Source organism: Pleurodeles waltl, chromosome 12, assembly GCF_031143425.1.
Source record: "Pleurodeles waltl isolate 20211129_DDA chromosome 12, aPleWal1.hap1.20221129, whole genome shotgun sequence".
NCBI classification, from domain to species: Eukaryota; Metazoa; Chordata; class Amphibia; order Caudata; family Salamandridae; genus Pleurodeles; species Pleurodeles waltl.
This window is the reverse complement of record NC_090451.1, coordinates 119,870,784-119,878,198: the sequence shown is the minus strand read 5'-3', so window position 1 is coordinate 119,878,198 and position 7,415 is coordinate 119,870,784.

Sequence of the window (7,415 nt, the reverse complement as noted above, 5' to 3'; positions counted from 1 at the left end):
TCTGACATCATCTGCTGACACTGGCCACTCAGAGCTGTCCATTGTGCCCTCACACCTGTGCATCCAAGATGGCAGAGGTCTGGGACACACTGGAAGAGCTCTGGACACCTCCCCTGGGAGGTGCTGGTCAGAGGAGTGGTCACTCCCCTTTCCTTTGTCCAGGTTCGTGCCAGAGCAGGGCTGGGGGGATCCGTGAACCGGTGTAGACTGGCTTATGCAAGGAGGGCACCATCTGTGCCCTTCAAAGAATTTCCAGAGGCCAGGAGAGGCAACTCCTCCCAGGCCCTTCACACCTATTTCCAAAGGGAGATGGTGTAACACCCTCTCTCAGAGGAAATCCTTTGTTCTGCCTTCCTGGGACTGGGCTGCCCAGGGGGGCATAAACCTGTCTGAGGGTTGGCAGCAGCGGTAGCTGAAGAGAAAACCATGGAAAGTTAGTTTGGCAGTACCCGGGCTCTATGCTGGAGGCCCAGGGATGCATAGAATTGTCCCCCCAATACCAGAATGGTATTGGGGTGACAATTCCATGATCCTAGACATGTTACATGGCCATGTTCGGGATTACCATGGTGACGCTACATATAGGTATTGACCTATATGCAGTGCACGTGTGTAATGGTGTCCCCGCACTCACAAAGTCCAGGGAAATTGCCCTGAACAATGTGGGGGCACCTTGGCTAGTGCCAGGGTGCCCACACACTAAGTAACTTGGCACCTAACCTTTACTAAGTGAGGGTTAGACATATAGGTGACTTATAAGTTACTTAAGTGCAGTGAAAAATGGCTGTGAAATAACGTGGACGTTATTTCACTCAGGCTGCAATGGCAGTCCTGTGTAAGAATTGTCTGAGCTCCCTATGGGTGGCAAAAGAAATGCTGCAGCCCATAGGGATCTCCTGGAACCCCAATACCCTGGGTACCTAGGCACCATCTACTAGGGAATTGGAAGGGTGTTCCAGTGTGTCAATCAGAATTGGTAAAGTTAGTCACTAGCCTGCAGTGACAATCTTAAAAGCAGAGAGAGCATAAACACTGAGTTTCTGGTTAGCAGAGCCTCAGTGATACAGTTAGGCACCACACAGGAAACACATAAAGGGCATACTTTATAAGCACTGGGGTCCTGGCTAGCAGGATCCCAGTGACAGGCAAAACAAGCATACATACAGTAAAACAAAAATGGGAGTAACATGCCAGGCAAGATGGTACTTTCCTACAAGGTCTCCTCACTAGATGCTGTAAAAAACATCTTAGTCTCCTGTCCAATGACACAGATTTACAGGATTTCCTGGTAGGCCCCAGAAGACTATGAGGAAAACGCTTCTTATATGCTGCATATAATGAAATATGGAAGCTTTCTCAACAAGAAGTGGCCGCCCAGTTGAGGCAAATAGATCAGGATCAGAACAATTTACAGAAAGCATTAGTTGTTGTAGATAATGGGATTAACACCTTGTCCGACCGAATATACACCTTGAATAACATAGTATCCTCTACAATATTTATAGTACAGAGTGATGTATCATTTTTGCAAGGACAAAGGGCTAGATGTATCAAGATTTTGGTTAGCGATTTCCAAATTACGATTTTTAAGAAATCACAATTTTAGAAATGCAAAAAGCAATGTATCAATTTAGGAAATTGCAAATAGCAATTTCTTAAAATTCGCAAATGCAATTTGCGAGATGCAAATACTGAATCGCAAAAAAATCTGCGATTCAGTAAATGAAATTTGCAAATAGCGAAAACGGCAAACCAGAACAGCCTGATGACATCACAACCAGGAAGTGAGTCAGCCCATGCTGTTTCCAGGAGCCACACCCAAAGGAACAGCGAGAGAGACACAGCCCAGCACCAGGGAGTCAGCATTGTGGGGAAGCCAGGATCAAACTGCAACATGGCCAATGCTGGCAATGGGAAGGAGAAGGGAGACAGGAAGAGGAAGCTGAAATTTAGTGAGAAAGAACTGGAGGTGCTCATTGAGGAGGTTGTTGGAAACCATAACAGACTCTTTGGCAAGAGCTCACTCCAAGTACCTGAGAGTGAGAAGCGGAAACTCTGGTCTGACACACAGACAAAAATATGCGCAGTGGGTGTTGTGCAGCGCTCTGTGGAGGAGATACGCAAGCGATGGTACGACTTGCAGTCCCGTGCCAAAGAGAGGGTGGCCAGCAGGCTTAGGGAGGAAAGGAGCACCAGAGGCGGACCATCCACCCACACACCCTCCACCCCTATGGAAGACCTGGTGAAGTCCACATTGCTGCCAGAAGCTGTCAGTGGTGTAACTGACATCAACACCTCAGGAACACCCAGCACCAGCAAAGGTAAGGCTAGTGATTATGTGTATCCCCACATCTGCATGTACACATGCCCCTTAGGAAATAGAACCTAGCTTAATGCACAATGAAAAGTATTCCATGTCACATCTTACATGCAACACAACAGTGCCTTCTGGGAGTGGTAGTACATAACCCTAAGGTGAATACACAACTTAAATAGCAAAATGGTAGGCAGCCACATAGAGAAACCCCACAAATGACTCAGGGTGACACAATTTATTTGTACATATACAGCAACACTGTGGAAATCTGTGACAAATGCTAGAACTGACATGCTGCACATTATCCTTGCAGATCACTCGGTCCCTGCTGCTGCAGGATCAGAAAAAGTGGGGGAAGCAGAAACACAGCCACAGTCCAACTCAAATACAAGTGAGTCCTACAGTATTGTTCCGACTAGACGCAGGGCAAGGGTGTTACCACTGCCAGAGTACAACCTGGATTCAGATGAGATGCCAGAACATGACCCCACACCACCACCAGAGCAGAGTCCCACAGGAAGATAGCAGTCCATGCACCAGCGCCAGTCTACTCCCCTCAGAAGGCATCACAATGCAGGCAGACAGGGCACAGAAGAAGGAGGAGGCCCATCAATCTTTGGCGGCCTGGAAGCTTCCATGCTGAAGGCGCAGCACCTGCAATGCAAACATTTGAAGTCACTGCACAGACAGTTTGTGTCTCACAATAACAATATGGGGTTACAAAACAAACACTTGGAGACCCTGATTGAGGGACAGCAAAGAGTTGTTGAAAACACCAAGGAGTTGACACAGGCCATTGGGGAACTATGCACAGAGATACAGCAGGAGCGTGTCAGCCAGCGCAGGTGCCATCACCAATATTTGGCTACGTTTGACAGCTTCTATAGATCAGTCAATCAGCTTGCAAGTTCAACAGCCCTGATATCATGGTGTGCCATTGCCACACAGGTGGAAATGGCACATTGCAGTAGGGACATTGCACAGGGACTGGTGCAAATTACCAACGTAGTGGATGCCATGCAAACAGCACGCAGTGCCACAACCAGCGAACTGTGTGTTGGTGACAGTGAGGAGTCCTCTAGCCTCAGCAGTCTGACAGTCCCTGTGATTGATCCGAGGCATCGCAGTGCCAGACACAGTACTGCAGGTGAACCTGCTACTAGAGGTGAGTGGATGAAAGAAGTGATGTTGAGGGCTACAGGGGACCGCCTCAACATGTGTGATTAAGTCATGCTATGATGCTAATAGTGTGACACTGTTAATAGATCATGTCTGCCCATTGTGAATAGCTATGTCCTACTGACACAATGTTTACCTGAAGTCAAGGTAATAAAGATGCTAACTACTGAGAAACATAATAATGAAGTGGATTTGTCATTACTTACATCAAAAATGGTTGTGTGTGATGTCAGCACGTCTTAGCCTGCCTTCTGCTGCACTGGTCCTGTCGGCTGGTAGAAGGGGTGGTACGGGATCATCATCCTCATCTGAGTCTGGCTCCGTGAGTTCCACTGTTATGCCCCTGGTGGTTGCTATGTTGTGCAGGATAGCACATGTGGCCACAATTTTGCATGTCGTCTCAGGGCTGTACTGTAGTGCACCTCCACTCCTATGGGTGCACCTGAAACGGCTCTCCAGCAGCCCAAAAGTGCGCTCCACCACGTTTCGGGTAGCCCTATGTGCAGCATTGTACCTCCTCTCTGCTGGGGTGGCAGGGCTCAGGTAGGGCATTAGCATATAGGTGCGCACTGCGTAGGCACTGTCTCCTGAATGCACAGAGAGTACAATGATTACATTTGCAGTCTGACGTTATGCTTACATCAATGCATTATTGTGAACTATCAAATTACCTAGTAGATATCCTTCCCCAAACTCCCCAGCTAGCAGTCTTGTGTGCATTCCGCTGTGGCGAAAGATGTAGGAGTCATGTGTGCTCCCTGTGTATCTGGCCACGAGATCAGTAATGATGTAGGAGGCATTGCATATCACCTGTATATTCATGGAATGATGTTTTTTTCGGTTGCGATACACATACTCGCTGGCCGATGGTGGACAGGTTGCTACATGTGTTCCATCAATGGCACCTAGCACATGTGGGAACTGTGCTATCTGGTAAAAATTAACTTTGGTTTGTTGTACTGCCTGTGGGGTGTTGGGGAATCTGATTTACAGTTGTATTCTGCTCAGCATGGCATTGAGAAATGCATTGAAAAATCTAGAGAGGGCTCTCTGTGATACCCTTCCAGCTGCTGCTATGACCTCTTGATAGCTCCCTGAGGCGTGTAGATGCAGGGAGCATAATACCTGCACATGGGTGGTTATGCTATTGGTCCTGTGTGTTGTGTGCTGCAGCATGGGTTGTAGCTCCGCTATCAGGTCAAGTATCATGGCTGAGCTTAACCTGGGGTTATGCGCACTCTGAAAATGCGCTTCTGTCTCCTCCTCTCTCTCCTCAAACCTGCCAAGATTCTCATTCTCCTCGCCATGACGTAGAGTGCAGCCATTGTGGAAGAGGGGCTGAAGCATTCTGGGCCTCTTTATATAGGTTGCACCTGGTTACCCCCTGGTTACCACCTGGTTTCAGTTCATGGTAATTTGCATGTGCAAACGGCCATTCTGCGAATAATCGCAAATTGCGTTTTTTTTTTTTTTTGCTACATCGCATTGCAAATCCATTTTTGCATGTCGCAATCTGCATCTCGTAAATAGCGGCACGATTTTGGAAATCGCTATCTGCGATTTGCTAATCTGTATCGCAATTAGCGCTTCGCTAACAGCGATTCAGTAAATCATGTCGCTATTTGCGATACGCTGCTTGTGACACGCAAATTCATCACTCATTCGCAAAAATTCGCAGTTTTTGCGATTTCTAAAATTCACACTGCAAGTGTGTTTCATACATCGTGAAACGCATTTTTGCATTCGCAAACGGACATTCGCACCGTTTGCAAATGCAAAATCCTTTGATACATCTAGCACAAAGTCAACTAAGATCCATTATGCAGTTAGGTTGGACACTACAAACATTGAAAGCAGGCTGCGTTCCCTGGCAACACGTAAGCGCATGGGAGATTTTTTTCCACCTTTGATTTAACGTTACAACAACAAATAATGGCTAAGAAAGAAGCATACGTCATGTTGAATATTGAAAAGTTAGAAAATTTGCCTTTTACTGTGGCCGAAATACCATCTGCCGAATCTCTAGTACATGGGGTTATAAATCTGCCAATTTCAACCCTTCAATTTATATCCTGTTTGAAACATATTCCAGTGGGCAGATATGAAAGGCTGAGACACAGTTACATAAACAAGGTGTGGGAGCTTCCTTTCTCGTACAAATGTTTCAATGGCATGAAAGAGGTCTTTCTTAGCGGTAGTGAATGCAAGACTTCTCTGAGCCATTCAATGGTTTGTAAACAGTTGTCCTTCACGGGGCATTTAATGTCTCCGTGGCAAATTTGGTTTGTTATCTGAAGGGAGACCCAGTCCCCTTGATGAGACCTGCATTCCAGGTGCTCTCAAATGGCAGCTATGTGCTCCTTAACAGTGAGAGCTGTGGTGGAATGCGAGCCGTAATAGCTTATGTTGTTTCGGTCTCCCACATTGTTACGTGCTGCCGGAATGTCCCTTTCCCCTATGCAATTTCAAGGAGTAGCATATGTTTGGCCTCATATTGCTACTTCTGATGTGAATTTCGACAAGTTGAGCAGACTAAAGGCTTTATTGTTTCAAAAACATGAAGTGCTTACATCTGCACGCAAGACCTATGCGCTTCAGGTTGCGAGTTCATCAGCAGAGATTCAGTCCCTTCTAAATACAAACTTTCCATGACACTTTGGTGAACTCCTGGGATGAATATTCAATGAGTCCAGTACTACAGGAGTCGCCCACTTTTTTAAGGCTGTTGGTTCTGGTTTTGTTCACACCTTGTCCTCTATATTTGGTTTAATGCCATCAGCCATACATTCAATATTTTTTAGTATTTTCGGGGGATTTCCAATCACTTTGGCTATAATAGGTGGCATTTTGCTGTTGCTACTTTTTATGGCCAATGGCTGTCCCGTCACACAAGGAGTACTGAAAGCGCTACTGCCAGCACAACTGTGTCGTGAATGCATGATGCAGTATTTCAGAGCACCACTCCTGGAACAACTGGAGTGTGACTGGTCTTTGTCATACCGACCGGTTTTGGATTGTGTGCAGCCCATGTTTCGATGCCTCTGGTGCCTCTTTAAATGTGCACTGAAAGTCTGTCTTTTAACGCAGTGCTTGCTTTTCATTGGACACTGATCTGTTCTCGATGTGGACTCATTATCAGACATGTGCTTTGATGGTGCGTTTGCTACGGGAAGCTGTTTATGAGTTGCTGTTTATGGATCCTGCGACTCTTAACTCTATGGTGGGCATGACACGAAATGCTGCTGCCTCAGCTAGAGCTCACGCTCTGGAACACAAGTGCTCTGTGGCTTTACTTGGATATGATCTGGATGTTTTACCACTTTCCGAAGTAGAACGTCTCTTGGCTTCAATTGTCCGGGATGAAATTGGTGATCTCCAATCACAATTGTTTTTTTTTCATTACTTGTTCAAATTGTTCTTTTCTTGCCTCTGTGTCTCTTAACTTGTCACTATTGACATATATGTTTTTTAGTATAAGAGTTTTATTAGATTTCTTTTACCTTGAGCTTTTAAACCACCTTTGACCGGCAAGGGGAGGGTATTGTGTAGCCATGTTTTAGACACATTATTTTAGCTTACTAGGCCTGCCGCTGTGCACTTTAATCCAGTTACATTTTATTCAGCACTGCTTCATTTTTCTAGCAATAGCCACATTTGCGGTGCTGTTTTATTTTCTTTATCTCATTGTACTTTCACCAAGGAAAGCATCACATTCCTAGTAGGACATTTAGGTCCTCATTTGAACTTTGGCGGTAAATGTCACTTACTGCCGCGGCGACGGCCGCCAAAAGACCATCGCTGCGGCTACCATCCGTTCATCCAATTATGACCACAGCTGGATTTATGCCACAAGAAGGGCAGAAACCTGGCTGTGACCATACTGGCGGATGGTGGTAAGGTGGCACTGCTCCCACCAGCA